Genomic DNA, 15,874 nt, shown 5'->3' on the forward strand with positions numbered 1-15,874 from the left:
TGCTTGATATTCAGCTGCTGATTGAATCATTTGCTTCTTGCGATTTGCAGATGCGCCAAAGAGCCAGAAGCCCTTTTTCTTCCCGAAAAGTTAATTGGATCAGAGCTCCTCGCTGGCAGCTGGCACTCAGGTGAACTCCAGCACTGCAGAGGGGCTGCCTGGTAGGACCAGGGTGACCAGGGGATGGTGACCAGGGACAGAGCCTGGGGACAGAGCCTGGCAGCTGCCTCCTGCGGGGAGGGAACTCGACGATGCCTCACAGGGGCTTTGAGCAGGCCCCACGGTGATGCCAGCCTCACTGCTCTGTCAAGGCAGAGCCCCATCCCACGGCATCACGCAGTGGTTTTGCTCCCATCAAACATTCCCCAGGATGAATTTCCCCTGCCATACTTCCAGCTTTGTCATTTGTGAGATGATTACTGCCAGCGGTCCCTTTCAGCACGTCCCACCCAGCTACTCACAGGTACAGCTCCTTCCTAGCCTGGAAACTGAGACGGCTTCAGCAGCGCTCGGGTTTTGTTATTTTTCCAGACTTCAGCGCGCAACACGCCGTTTGCCATCTTCCTCAATAATTAAGCAGTCGGTGCCATTGTCAAAGAAGCACTTCACTACACTTGTACCAGGTTTCCGACCGACTGCGGTCCCAAGCGAGGCAGTGTTAGGCACCGGGGCTGCAGCTCTGCGATTACCGGGCTGTAAATAACGCCTCAGAATATACGGTTTGTTGTGGTGATAACACACATTTGGTAGGTTACATAAATTGGAGCAATCCTGCTGACAGAGGAAAAATAGTGGTGTGTAATGGTTTCCTCCAGTTGCTAGGAAATAGAGTTAGTGCTGGGCTCCTCGCACGCCTTGGTGCACGCTGGTGACAGATGATGGATGCGGCACATGTGCGGCGCCCGGGCTGTTAGCGAGCCCTGACCGAGGGGAACGCAGCCACGCAGTGACAGCGGGAGCCATTTAACAACAATATATGCATTTTTCATTAAGAGAATTACATTTGTTTGCCCAAGGCGTTTAGGAAAAGGTAAGCAAAGAATAAAGTTCGCTGGAAAGGGACAGGTGGTCCGTGCAGGCAGACCCGGGAGCGCTACGCAGATGCGCAAGGTCTGTGCTAGGGGTCTTTACACCTGCCCAAAGCCCTAATGCGGACGGGATGTGATGTTTTAAAAATGGCCTTTTACAGCACTGCAAAGCCTGTGTCCCCAAAGGGCCAGATCCAGGCTCTGTCCCAGGCGCAGGCGGCGGGGCAGCCCCTTCCCCTCTCCTTGGCCTCCCTGGGCCTCGTCTTGTGCTGCAGCGGGAGCTGGGGTTGGATCCAGCTTCTGTGGATGCCTGCTAAAGCCATTGCAGGAGGTGACCTCGGTCCCGTGCTCCACTTTGCTGGAAACGGCACAGGTATGGTACCAGCAGAGCCTGACTTTCTTTTCGGAGCGACAAACTTCTCCTAAAAGTGCTGACGGAGGCAGCTGCAGCCCTGGGTGCCATGGGACACCCGTGCGTCCACGTGCAAACTGTTCTCTCCCAATAACTCGGGATGGTTCATCACGTCCTCACGAACCCACCACTTGGGCTCAACGTCAGCGTAATTCCTGAGCGAAGCGAGGTCGCCTCCTTTCCCACAGAGAGGAGGAAAGGGCCCGGCTCCAGCCCCGCGTGGGGACGGGAGGACAACGCAGCTCTGTGTTTCTGGCCCATGCCCATCCCCAATCACAACCATATGGGAACGGGAACGTGCCTCCATAGCTGGGGGCTCGAAGCAAGCAATCGCTTTCGATTGAGGAGAGACGCATCATTTCCCCAGGATGCACTATTAAAGAAGAAAAGCCTTGCCAATGTTATGTTTTATAATGCAATAGTTTTCCTAACAGCCCAACATGGTTCATCAGCATGTGATCTGGCATGTGATCAGCTTTCCTTTCAGCCATCCGGACGGGCTGCAAGAGGTGAGGGAGAAAACAGACACAGGATCTGTTTTGGTTTTCAACAAATTCTTGCACCCTGCCTTGGCGCCTTTCCATCCCCACGGATTCACACCTGTGGTGTGCTGCTCCGAAACCTGGCCGTGGGCCCTGCTTTGGGCCAAAACTGTGCAATATCAGCTCACCTCAGCACTGCCCGCAGTGGCGCGGGGTGGGGGCACCGCTGCGGCAAGCCGGGGAGCCCCGGCCTGACTGTGTTTGGTTTATTATCAGCAAGAAGCCTGTCCCCAGACACAGCCATCCTAGCAACCATTTCAGCAACGCCAGTTAAATAACTGCCTAGCATCACCTGAAAATTCAGGTTAGCAGCCTTAAGTAACTTCATCATCGTTTCGGGGGGAAAAGAACCACCCCAAAGCCAGCTTGCTTACAGACAGTATGGAAAATGGGCAATCGTGGTGCCTCCAACCATGCTGCCAAAGCCTGGACCAAAGCTTGCTGCCCCCAGTTGTGCTGCCCCATTGCAGAGCCCACACCGTAAGTGAAACTGGTGACCTGCTGCGGTCCTTACGCACTCCGTCATTAGCACCAGATGATGCCTTGGGAGGCAAAAGAGGGAAATCTGCCATGGGCTTTCCTACAAGGAGGTACAAGCTCGTGGGGGAAACATCAGCAGGAGCACAGCGAAAGCCCCAGCATCTGCCCCCCTGCACACGAGCTGAGCGTTTCAGGCAGCGCCGTTTGGCACGCGGTCCCGCAAAGGCTCGAGCAAGTGGGAGACAACGTTCCCCGAGGGAACGAGGAGCTTTAGCTTTTGTAGCACAGCAAGCATGCAAACACGGTATCTTGAGGGAATAAGAAAGATAAGTTATGTCATTTCATCACTGTTCTTGGAACGGAGACAAAAAAGCAAAAGAAAACAAAACAGAGCACCCCTGGGATCCATAAAGAGGAAACTAAAAATATGAAATAGGCAGGATCATTATTTTCTGAAGATGACATATTGCAGCCCATGTTATATATCTGGATTCCTATTGTCACTAAGGATAGAAACTTTGGCATGAAGCAAGTAAAGGAGAAAAATGAAATTTCTGCCATACCACAAACCAATAAGCACTGGTAAGGAGCCATCTACTAAAAACACCAGCCAGAAATCCCAGTCCTGCAGGACAGGAGGAAAGGAGGAGAGCACAGGAGCACCAGCTTTCTTTGCCAACAGGAGGCAAAGGGTTAAGCGAAGGTGCAATTTCTTGTGTTAACTTAAACCTAGAAAAGCTGAGAATTAAAAGATCAGAAAACCACTGCAAAGTGTGTAAAGGTACTCATAAATCCAAGGGAAATAATGCGTGCTAATAAATACTCAGGGATCGCTCAAAATGCTGTCTGTGTTTATAATCAAGCAGGTACCACACTGCAGCCTAGGACACCGCGGTCTGCATTGGGATTTACCCACAGAAAAGACTCCCTGAGGAATCTGTGTATAAAGCAGAGGAGTGAAAAGACAAGCAATATTAAAAATAAATTCAGAGAAGCCAGAAAGCCAGGAATCTGATGCAGTTTTAGAGGCATGGCAACATAACAAGAGCAGCAGCACACAGGGACAGGAAAACCCTCTGCTTTTAGAGTTGCTTGGCACCAGGCATGAAATCTTCAGTTTGAGATATAGGGGAGGAACCTATATATTAACACATCGTGACAAGATCCAACTACCCTGCTGGCTTTCCCAGAAAATAGGGGTCACGCAGCCAGCCTGTCTGCCTTCCGAGCTGAGGGATTTTTCCTCATTTTCTTCCTGACTCCGCTAAATTATCTCGTAGCAAAGCCTTCCTTGGTTAACTCTTGAAGCCCCAGAATGAAGGTTATGAGTTTGTGGCGGGTTTTGGTCCCTGAGGCTTCGGATGTGTCTCCGGCTCCATCCCACCCCTGCTGCAGGGGAAAGGATGGATGGGTGCATCCGGACGGATCCTGCCCCGGAGCCAGTGGCGCAGCTTTCCCGTGGCTTTCCAGAGATGCTGCCGAACAGCCAGCAACATAACCTCTTAAAATCTTAGTTTTTAACATCACCGGATGGTAAAACGCACTCAGAGCTGTCAGTTTTGATCACTTGTGGCAAAACACTACATTGAGCAGAGGGTTAAAAGCGCACAGGTCTCGTGCTGAGCACGAAGGTTTGTGCAGCGTCACCCAGACGCCTGTTCGGGTTGGTTTGTGATTTCTTTTCTCCTAGCTTAAACAGCTCTGGGCAAGCGATCCCCTACTGAAAGGAAGCCACCACAAGTAGCTTGGTTTGCAGCTACGAGGTGGCTGCGCACCACGATGGACGCGTGGCTGCAGGCTGCCCCCGGCTGCGATAGATCCGCTCTGACAGGGCAGGATTCACACAGTGCCTGTGAGCACCAGGCAGACAGCTGATCCGAGACAACCGGGGACAACCAGCTGTGACACAAGGGCTTCCACGTGCCCCAAGCCCAGTGCCGGACACCCCCCTCAATTTTGTGAGCACATACGGATAGATGCGCCCACGGGTCCGAGGGAGCTGAGAGGTACCCACGGAGCAGGCTCAACTGCGCATCCAAATGAAAGGGAATAAATCCATACAATCACCTTTTTCTGCCCATTTTGGTGTGTTTGAAAACCTGCTTTTCTCTTCCAGAAACGCTTATACCCATTTCATAAGCAACACGCGTGACCCGTGACACACAAAAGGCATTTCCCTGATTTTGACGAGCACAGCAGGGATACCTCGTGTGGGAGATGGGAGGCACGGGGCACGTTCCCCAGTGGCACTCCACAGGCAGTCCTGCACCCGAGGGCCTTCCTCTCACCCTAGAAGGCAGCTCAGTGCCGGTGACTTGACCGCTGTGTGTCCCTCGGCGGGCTGAGCGCAGCCGCAGCCCCCGGCCGATATGCACCGTGCGCTGGAGTTTCGCTCCCACGTATTACAGCAAATCTCCCCAGCAGAGCGAGGTACCAAGCGCCTCACCAACTGCACCTTTGTCTCACGTAGAAGCCGAGTGCTATAAAATACAGGATAACCCTGCAGCGAAGGTTTCCAGCACATTTGGTGGAAAAGAGCGAGGGAAAGAGAAAACAATGAAGAAAAGGAGAGCGATAAACTTCGTAAGTAGCTCCTGCTGTCAGCCCTCTCCTCCCGAGTGGTGAACCAGCCCTCCCTCCTTCAACCTCTTAATTCCGGGCTTTAGGCAGGCTTGGTACTACTGCAGGCCTCTTAGCAGGCTCTGAAGGAGTCAAATTTAAATCCGGTAAGCCTGAAATTGAAAAAAATCCAACCCAACTTGGGACTTTGCACTGAATTTAATACCTGGATAAATCCCTATGGAACACCAAGGAAAAAAAAAAGCAAAGCGTGCTGTGTATAAAGTTATCTAATATAAGCCATTCCCCCTTATCCCTTCATTTCGCAGCAAAACACAGACACTATTCACTCTGCAGAGGCTTTCCGGATGAAGTAAATACTGCTACATCCAGCCTTCATTGAAAAAACATGGACCTTCCATTTTCACAGGGCTTCATTTCCAACACCACGGCCCCATCCTGCCTTGGAAGTATTTCTTTCCTTAAGTGACACCTATAAAATAAAGACTTGCTCCTTACATATTAAAAAGGGTACAGTTGATAGATATCTATTTCTGGCTGATGATATCACGGTGTTTATGTAGGAAAATTTCCAAAGGGTTCCAAAAAACAAAAAAAAAGGAAAGAAATAGCCCCCCCTAAATTATTCCCAGACTTCTCCAGTCTGAATGTATTTATTTGCAATAATGATTGCGGCTTTATGCGAGCAGATGGGCAGTCCCTGAGAGGATGATTGTTTCCCCTCTTTTCTTACTTCATGATGTATTTTATGATTTCAGCAGGTCAGTGGCTGCCATGTGTGTCTTTCTAATCTGCGAGCGCTTTTCGTTTGCCTCATTCTTGGCAGCCGTCGTATTTACCAAAGAGATCAGACACGGACAGATGATGGCAGGGATCCAGGCTCCTTGAGAGTTCAGTGCTTGGATGTTGGCAGCAAGTAAGATATATGGATTGCTGTTGTTGGTTCAAACTTACAGGGGCTTTTTCCCTCATTATATTTCAGTTTGTGTGTGCACATGTATGTATAGAGGGAGACGTGTGTGCGTGTGTGCACACGTTTTTAAATTCCCTTTGTAATGCCCTCCACCAGATAGAATACAGATGAGCTGTTACACAAAGAACAATAGATGTCAACTAGATTACTCTCCCCCCCCCTTTTTTTCTTTTCCTTTTTTTTTTTTTTATAGGCCTGGTTTGTTATAAAATCCTCCATGCCCATTAACCTCTGAACCACACTGATGGTATCTCTTCCGAGCTAAATTGCCTGTATTTCCAGACATTTGTTTGTTCACTTAGAGGTCTATGGGCAGTGGGAGGGGGGGAACAGCCCATTGCTGAATAGGGCGCACGGATTATAAATGAAAATTCTTTCCCTCCTTGTAAGATGATGCTCTGAGACCTCTCATAAATGGACAGCTCTAGTTTATACGCTCACAGGTGGAGGCCAACAGTAGAAGTTAATCACAGCAATACCAAAAATGTCCCAGCAGCACGGGGGGAGGACCGGCTCTTTCCCCACAGCCATGTCCTACCGCAGAGCCTCCGGGCGACACGCGAGGCCACCGCTGTCCCCGCAGCCAGAGCGCCACGGAGCCTGTGGCAGGGCCAGCCTTGCCCCGCTCACCCCACGGGGCCATCTCACACCAAGTCCCCCGATCACACCCTGGCCTTTCCCTTTTACCAGGAAGAACAACGCCTCGGTGGCTGGAGGTCGGTTGGTTTGTTTTTAAGAGCAAGTTGAAATGTACAGCGGGATCACAGAACGCGGAAGCATCCTTAGAAGAAAATTCGATTTCCTTCCCCGCAGCACAGCACGTCTCTTACGGAGCCACAGGCTCGGTCCAAGCTGCAGGCCTGGTCCTTCTGGGACACTTGGCACAGTCGGGTCACCAAACTACTGGAGATAAACCCCTGGGGCTGCCAGCAGCTCCAAACAGCCTCCAGCGGGATCTGTCTCAGTAAACACGGCCGTAGCGCTTCCAGGAGGCACTCCAGCTCCTGGGAAACATGCTGAGCAGCGTTTCCAGCATCTTGACTTTAAAATAACCCTTGGAAGCAGCAAGTGTGCTGGCATTTCCAACGCAGGCCTCCTGCCTTCCTTACCCGTATATATATTTAAACTCACGGTTCCAAAATAACCATTTTACTTCCATACCTCGTCGCGCCCATTTAAGCACAGCTCCCATCTGATCGGTTTTGGAGCAGATTTCTCAGTCTTCCCCGCTCACCCTGGGTCCCCCCGGGTGCTGGGACCAGGAGGGGTTCCCCCAGTGCTCCAGCTGCATCCTGCTCCTGCCTCCAGCACCGGGACGAGAAAGCCGTCGGGGTGGGTTACTGTGAGTGCCTTGGGCGCCCTGCTGCTGGGGTGGTCTCATGCCGCTCTGACTCCTCTTGGAGCTCCCTGCTGAGATGTCTGTGCCCAGCACACCACTGCAGGGTGCCCACTCACAGGCCAAAGTTTCCCCAGCTGGCGGCTGAGGACCAACGCTGTGATGGAGAGCGTGGGCCAGACTTGTCCTGCTGGCGTGGTGCAAGCGTGTACCTGCTTCCCTGCACAGCTCCAGCCGCAGCATGCATGCACAGCTGATTGCCAGCCGCTCATTAAACTATTTCAGTGGGTTTTTTACGCATAGCAGAGGGTAGGAAGCTGTAACAACCCATGGTTTTTCAGATCATTCATGTTTTTCCTGCTCTCACTAACAACTCCCGATTTCCATGGCAACACTCGCATGCTTCGGTACGTGTTACTTTTTGCTTATGCAGAGCGCTGTTCCCACAAAGCAGGAGGGCCGAGGTCCCCAAACAGCCAGCAGAACGCCCCTTGTACAAACCCTACACCCGTCCCCATCCCGCTGCCCCAGCGACACACCCGCACCTTCCCCCCAGCGCAGCACAAGGACAGGCACTACTGTCTGTTCCCCAGCCAAGAGCTCGTTTTAAACTTGGCTGTGGTTTCTATTTTAATCCCACACACACATTTTTGGAAACACTTACTAAACCATTAACACATTTATATGAAAGGAAAGATGGCGATTAGCATTCCCCCCCCACCGCCATCATTTCTTTTTGTGTCGATTTTCTGGCTCGCGCGGTGCGGCAGAACGTGGTTGCAGCCCCGCACGCAGCTCTGGCGGGTGCGAATTCCTTCACAGCATCAACTTCATTTACCTCGGCCTCGCTTTGCTGCTCCTCCATTTCCCTGCACACAATTTCATTCACCGCCGCTCCTGTGCTTGTACAAAGACGAACATCACGAGCTTTACCCTAAAGCGTGCTGAAGCCAACACGAGAACTTCATCGGGGCTCATAATTTATTTTTAAAACAACCCTTTCTAATGGCTCATTAGGACAGACAGCCAATTTGCCTGCTCTGGCCCTTACGCATCTTTTTTCTACACCTACAGGGATGTTTTCATAAGTGAGAATCCTTTCCAACGCAAAGCAGCAGCAATTAGTGCATTTATTTATTTTACTGTAATTCACACCACAGCACAGGCAGTTTCCCTGCTGGCCAAAGTGCAGAATAAACAAACAAAGTCCACTAGAGATGTCTTAAATTTCTCCCATACGATGGGACAGAAAATCAAAGCTGCTGCGGGTAGAGATCTCTGACCACTTGAGACTGTATGGGCAGGGATGGAGCCAACAGGGCTGGAAATTTGTGCAAAGGAGAGGGCTGGAGAGTGATGCTGACCAAGCTCAGAGCTGGGGAGAAAAACCACAGCAGAGCCTGCTGCCCAGGTAAGAAGCGTTCCTTATTACTTTCCCAATTGCATTTTTTTCTTTCCTGCATTCAAATATCATCCGTCACTTCCCAGCAGAGGGGCTGCACTTGTCTGGGAGATGCACCTGGGATCCCAGGCACGCTGTATCAGAAAACTACATAGGACGGTGTAAGAAGATTCTGCCCCAAATGAGCCTAAAGTGTTTTTTGTTTGCTTTAAAAAACACAGATGACTGAACATACTCCAGATCCACGCTGGCTTGTCTGAGGGAGCTGAATTTATCACTTGTGAAATTAAGAAGAAAGAAGTTACAATTACAGGTGGATTTTGACCCTCTGTAATTTTGTGGGCACTTACAGTTTTTCCAGCAGAGGCTGTTGAATGTGGGATTTCCCAGCAATAGCTTCCCTCACCACGCTGCCTGTCACGGGCTCCTTGAAGCAGCCCACAGCTTCCCAGAGGAAGCAGGAGGTCACAGGCTGAAGTGCAGCACCGGGATCCTGCTGGCACAGCACCAGGAGCGGGCTGAGAGCCTGCTGAGGAGTGGCACGGGGTGGGAGGGCTCACGCCAGATGTACAGGCTAGTCCAGCAGAGGTAAATTAAACCAGGTGTGTCCGGCCAAATCCTGCTCTCTGCCTTCTCAGGGTTGCATATACCCGTCAAGGATGGACAGAGCCCCTCCAGGACAAAAGCCACAGGATGACAAAACTTTGGCTGCAGGCGATTTCCAGGAGACGCACCACGCGCTCATCACAGCCATTTGTGCAAGACAAAACTCTGACTGACACAGAGCGTCCACAGGAACGGTCTCTTATGATCCCAGAATGATTTTTGTACTCAGTTTTCTCCCTGAATTCAATGAATATTGACAAGATACCAGGAAAAGGGAGTTTTATATAGAGCCTTTACTTTCTCTTTTTCTTTTTTCTCTCTCTCTTTTTTTTTTTTTTTTTTAAAGAATCAAAACTAAATCAGCGCTGAGACGGCAGCCCCGTTGGTACAGAGAGCTGAGCAGTGCCTGGGGACAGCGTGTACCACTTTCCTGAGGGGCTTGCACTGAAAACCAATATATTGATTAAAAACTCAGGGCCTTTCCCTTGACTTACGAGAACAAAAAGCTAACTCCTTTTATAAAAAGCAGCTCTCAACATGTCTCATCTGTTCCCAGCCCTGGAGGACTGCGCGCACCTTTCGAGAGCTGTTCCCAAGCTATTACACTGGGCACTGCACTGTCCCACCTTCCTCGGAGGCTGTTCCTTGACACCGGGTGAAATCCCATGCATACCAGCAGCCCTTGGGCTGCACCCACGAGGAAGGCCCGTGTCAGAGGCTGAACGTGGAGAGATGCACAGAGCTGAGGACCACACAAGACCCGCCTGCTCCTTCGGGGCCGGGAGTCAGGCCTGCCAACGCGCTGCCAACTGCCTCTCCTTAGATGAGGCCGTAAGGCAGCCAGCGAGCGTTGCTGGGGACAGAGCTGACAAAGCCTCGCCTTAAGACTTTTCTCAGGCAGCAAGGAGTGCTTCGGGCCTACATCAACATTCAGACAACGAAATTTGGGGAGATGGGCTTGTACGGCCTCCACACACGAGCAAGGCTCCGGAGCCTGGGAAGAAATCTCCCTGGTGGAGAACAAAGGCAGAGGCTGGGCTCTGGCCGTGAGGCCCTCAGCGCGTTACCAGCGGCGGCAGGTGGTCACCACATGAGCAAGCGAAAATGTGCCTGTGAGCGGAGCGATGACAGGTCTATAGTCATGAGCAATTTTCTCTAAGATGCACTTAGGCATCTGCTCCAAATTAACATTGTTTTGGTTAAAATGAGCATTTTGGAGGTGTTTAAGCAGGTAAGCGGCTGCACCTAAGCAGAAGGAAGAGTCATTAATAGGCAGACACGCAGGACTTGACAAGGGAAGTAGCTCAGCCCCAGAGGTAAACAGCAGAGCACGTCGTGGGCTATGCCAGGGGACAGGAGGAGCAGCAATGGCTCAGATAGCACGGGATAGAATCGCTGCAACAAAAAGCCAAATATTCAATGCTCTCCCAAGTCCTCACTAACTGAAATAAAGAGGATGACGGCTGTTGGCCTACTTCAGCTAAGAACTGAAGTCCAGGCTTTACAACTCAGAGCCCCATGTTCGAGGCAGGAGATGAGCACACGGACTTGGTCTCTATAATTAAAAGACTTTTTAAAAGACAGCCTGGCTGGGAAGGGGCCACAAGCCAACACACCGAGGCCTTGCTTACTTCAGTGTTTTGCACTATCCAAGTTTATTTTTAAAGCCCTATGAAAAAGCCCAAAGCCTAAATTAATAACTACACCACTCTGATCCACATAATACCCAAATACAGCCAATAACCGGGCAGATGAATGAACAAGACGCAGGTACGGGAGAGGACGGCTTCAAAGGCTGACTGGCAAGATATACGCAAACGCCTAATAAATATGACAAAAACTCCATTAGACCAGGAACAGCCGACGTGACCTTGAGGCCAGGGAAGCGGGAGGAAGCCACTCACATGGCTGATGCAGCAGGGATGTAAAAGCAGGCCAGGCGCTTCCCAGAGCCAGCCCTGCACTGCAGCTGAGGCGGGGGCACAGCTCATCCCAAAAGACCGACCTTATTTCTTCACCGGTGCCCGGAGACAGAAGCAATTACAGGACTTTGTGGCCTAAGGCCACGGGAGCAGAGGCAAGAGGAGAGGTACAGCTTGCTGACACTGCACCACCGGTAGCACCGGGGATATACCAGGCTCTGTGTGTATCACCGGGTCCTGCAGCCATCACCGTGCCCTACACAACCCAGATCTACAAGCGCAGGTAGAGCCGTAGCTGTCAGCAAAAGGCACGCAGCTCTCACGTAGTTCCCTGACAGTCTCTATATTTCCTCAGCATGAGCTGCAGGACCAGGGCTGCAGTCCCAGCCTGTTCTTTTCAGAGGCCAGAGTACAGGGATTTCACCTACTGGTTCTAGTTCAGGTTTTCCTGTCATTTCTTTAAAAGACTTAATTCCTTCAGTGCCTGAATTCCAGGATTTTAATACCTTTAGCTCCATTTCCCCTTTTCCTGCTCCGCATCTAATACTTCAGCCCGTAAATCTCTGCAAGCACACAGCACAAAAACAGATAAGGAAAGCTGTATAGCCATAAAACTTACTGAAAGGACCAACATAAACCCACCCACTGCAAAGGTTATAACCAACGGAAGAAGAGGAAGCGAAAGCCAGATTAAGTGTTGCTGTCAAAGTTCAGGCAAGCCTCAGAAAAGGTGTTGTACGATAGATTAATTAAGCTTACAGTAGATCACAATCAGCGATGCATCATTCTGCTGATGGAGGAGCTCCAAGGGTAGATGAATAACGGCCAAGCTCAGCACAGGATATTTTTTTCCAGTGTGGTTCTTCCAATTAATGAAGGTTCTCCGGTCTCCTCACCTCCCACAGGTCCGTACCGCTACCAGGGACAAGTGCTCAGAGGGGACCTGATGGACCCATCTCCTTTTTAGCTGGCCTTAAACGCTCATCCCCATCAACCATTTCTCCAGTGCGGTGTGCGAATGAAGCCTCACATGGCACTGCCTCCCACATCTGTGTAATGATGGCCACAATTAACATTAATAACTATTTCACTCCATGGATTTAGCCCTTTTCCTTTGGGTAATTATGATCTTTCTTCCTCTCCCCAACCCTCATTTTAAATCCTCGTGGGTAACGTGCAGCCAGCTGATTCTGCATTTATCTCGCTTCTATTTGTTTGACACATTTCAGGCAAGCGCTGCTGAAAAAACACTACAAAGCCAAAAACTCCTGCTCATTAATAACACTCACATCACCTCCTTCTTTGCTCCTTTAACATGCTGCTTTTATTTGGTCTAATTGCAACTCTCAGCATGATTAATCACAACATTTTTTGCGGGAAGCTGGGGAATTTGATATCCCTGTCCTCATATGGATCTGATCACATTCATGCTGAGAGTCCAGGCAGGCTTCCTGCAATCTTAATGTAAAAGCTTAGTGTCAAATGATCCTCCTTGCCTAGTACACACTAATTACCCACATTGCTATATTCACCTAGGTCCCAAACATGGGCTGAAAATGGAAGCCAGATAATCTGGTTCAGCTGTGGGACAAAGCTCTTATGAAGGTTGATCTTCCTGTATGTAGGCTCTCCTTTTCTCAGTTTCACATCTGGACCAAAACCATTTACCGGACAAAGTTAGTAGCAATCTTAGAAGTTTGAAGAATTAAACTTATACCCAAGAAGGCTCGTAATCCAAGGGGCCAAGTCTCTTTGGAGAACTGCAGAAATTATAGCAGGCACTATGAAAAGTAAACTCAGAATTAATCTGCACTAAGTTACATTTTTCAAATGTGGAAAGATAAGCGTCACCAAAGAAGCCTCCTCTAAAACACGACTGATTATTGCAATAGTTGGAGTTTTAAATATATATATATACACACACACACACACACAGACACACATTTGTTTTGTAGTACTGCTACTGAAAAGTTCTTCAAGCACCAATCTTGGCATATCATCTTTCCTATAGAAGGTAGTGACAAAGCTCCCCTGGATTTTAATGAAACTTGAAGAGCATCAGTGTACACTTCTGAAGCGCTGTCTGGAGGTCACACATCAATATTTGAAGACAACACAGCCTCGCCTGCGCTTACCACTGCACCGGTAGGAGCAGCAAGACTGCCATTAGCTTCTCTAGGTGCACCTTCCCCAGCTGGCTGGTGATGCTGCTTCCTATCCACTCCTCCCCTTCCGAACCTCCCCACTTCCAGAGGAGCTACAGAAACTGCCCAGTTTGCTCACAGGGACTGGGCCCTCCTCCCAATGAGGAAGACAGTCAGACTTTAAAACCACACGGACACCACCAAGCATCCCTTACCTCCAGCTCCTCTCCCAGGCTGCACGTTCTCTGCATCATTTGCCTCACAAAGCCCTTTAATTAAACGGTGAAGGCCTACTGATTATCACCTAACTCAGAAAATACCGTTTGAAATAAGGGAATTAGACTCCTACTCAGTCCTGGAGTTTCATCTTTCCCTGACGATCTCCTACAAATGCTGTTCCCCATTAGTGCTTCCCTGGATGTCACCACTTTGTGCTGAAAGGCTGAGAAAGCAGAGAGCCAAGCCTTGGCACAGCGTGGGAAGGGGCCGTTGGCCGGATGCAGAAATCAGGCTGTCAGCACCCATTCTCCCCAAGCCCACGATGCAGACCCATGCCTCTCCTCCCCAGGGCTCTGGGGAACATGTATGGCACAAAGGAGCTGCAGCTGGATGAGAAACATGCATGGGATGCTCACCCTGCACTGCGGACAGGCATGGAGCACAGAGCTGTCACTTCTCCTAAAATCCTCCACCTAAACCCTCTGGCTGCGTGATCAAAATTTCGTGTGCACAGGCTTGCTATTCTTCATAGCTCTGAAAACAGGCTGCACATGAAGTGGCGTCTCCAGATTTAAGATATTTGCTGAGTTTCTCCCCAAATAAAATGAAAACACAGGCTCCGAGGAGCCCCGCAGAACACCAGACCCCCCTGCCAAAATCGACACCTCGCGCAGCCGGTCGCCACGCCAATGCCTTTTCCAGGTGCCCAGCTCCCAGAGCACAAACCACCAACACTTGAGCACAATTTGACTCTAAGTCCTTAAAAAGCAGGGCTGTTCAGAAATCACATCGTTTTGTTTGTGCGCTTGGGTTCTTTCAGGTAAAGAGGCTTTTCTCATCTGTGTATATATGAAAAACCCTACATCACCTATGGTATTCTAAAATACTACAGCTGAAACACATCTAAGGAGACTCCAGGAACCATCCTGCCCTGGAAAAATACCAGGGCCCGTGTAGATATGGATTACTGAGAGGATATCCTCATGAGTGATAGCACAGACTGTACACCACATTTAGCCTTCTTTCCTTCAGGTCAGCATAAAGAGAACCCAAACCAAACAAAAGCCCTCTCACATCCTTCCTCCCCAGCAGCACCCAGCCCGCAGGGCCTCTGGCAGGTTTCGGATGAAAGCCCACGAGCAGCACCCACATCGCCCACGGCCACGCACCGCCTCCAGGCCAAGGAGCATCAGATGTGGCCACCCGCGAGTGGAAAGGATGCTGAGCAAGGGGCGAGCTGCAAAGGGAGCAGACCCTCGCAGCACACCCTGAGAGGAAATGGGCTATTGTCATCTGTCCTGACACACCGCAAGGATTCTCTGTTGGGTTTATTTTGTGAAGTACAGTCACGCAGGTTGTGTTTGTCATAGGCAGAAAGATGAGAAGAAACGCCCGACGTAACAGGGATGCTCAAACCAAACCTTTCTGATTTTTCTGCACAGATCACAGCAAAACACAGCTTACACCAGCTGGGAGGTTGTCTCAACGTATCCACCTCAGCCCCGCAGGAGCTGGTGGTGCTCGCATCCATCCCGGCGTGCCGCGGGCAGTGACCCACCTGGGTGCTCTCCTCCGCTCTGAAGTTCAAAGGAAGTTTTGTGGCCTCCACCGACGAGCACATCAAGCAGTCACTTCTGTGCAGGCTTCCAGCATTATCAGTAGCCTGTTCACCAGAAAAAAAAAAAAAAATCAGCGAACTATGATCTGTTTGTTCTCTGTTCCCCCCAAAATATTAACAAGACATTGACATAGTGGAATGCTTGCTGCACAAAACCTGCTGCGACTGGGGATAACCGGGACATTACAAATGGCTATGAATCAACTCAGCTGCGCAGGCTTCAGGTCCTTTTGCTGGGCAGGAGTGAAATATGCTCCCTTACAACCCAGTGACCAGTTCGGTATTTCTACCAGTTACCTCAGGAACATTTATTAGATTAGGAGAAGGTTTTTATTTATGGACTCTGAAACTTTGCTGTTTCCCAGCAAAGAAGGCAGTGCCTGTTTAATGTTTCTTTTGTTCTTCTGGACATTTGCATTTATTTATTTTGATTCATTGCTGCACTGGTAACAGGCTCCAAGTACCTGCAGTTTTACATACACTCACAGCACACACATCTTAGACACTTAAAATATCTTCCCTCTAATGGTCTCCCAAGAGCCAGGATGTCTTCATTCCCGTGTGAAACCCAGGCATTCTAGGATCAGGACTGCTTACACGCAACAGCTAACA

General features: G+C 50.1%; 1 long non-coding RNA gene across 1 annotated transcript in view; it reads right to left on the minus strand.

Annotated features, from left to right (window-relative positions):
* Positions 1-15,874, minus strand: part of LOC121075445 — a 46,684-nt gene that overhangs the window by 12,756 nt on the left and 18,054 nt on the right. The window contains exon 2 of the long non-coding RNA XR_005822968.1: positions 15,203-15,307. This is a non-coding gene — a long non-coding RNA (uncharacterized LOC121075445). The remainder of the gene's footprint in view (positions 1-15,202; positions 15,308-15,874) is intronic.

The sequence above is a fragment of the Cygnus olor genome, chromosome 10 (assembly GCF_009769625.2).
Source record: "Cygnus olor isolate bCygOlo1 chromosome 10, bCygOlo1.pri.v2, whole genome shotgun sequence".
In the NCBI taxonomy this organism is placed as follows: Eukaryota; Metazoa; Chordata; class Aves; order Anseriformes; family Anatidae; genus Cygnus; species Cygnus olor.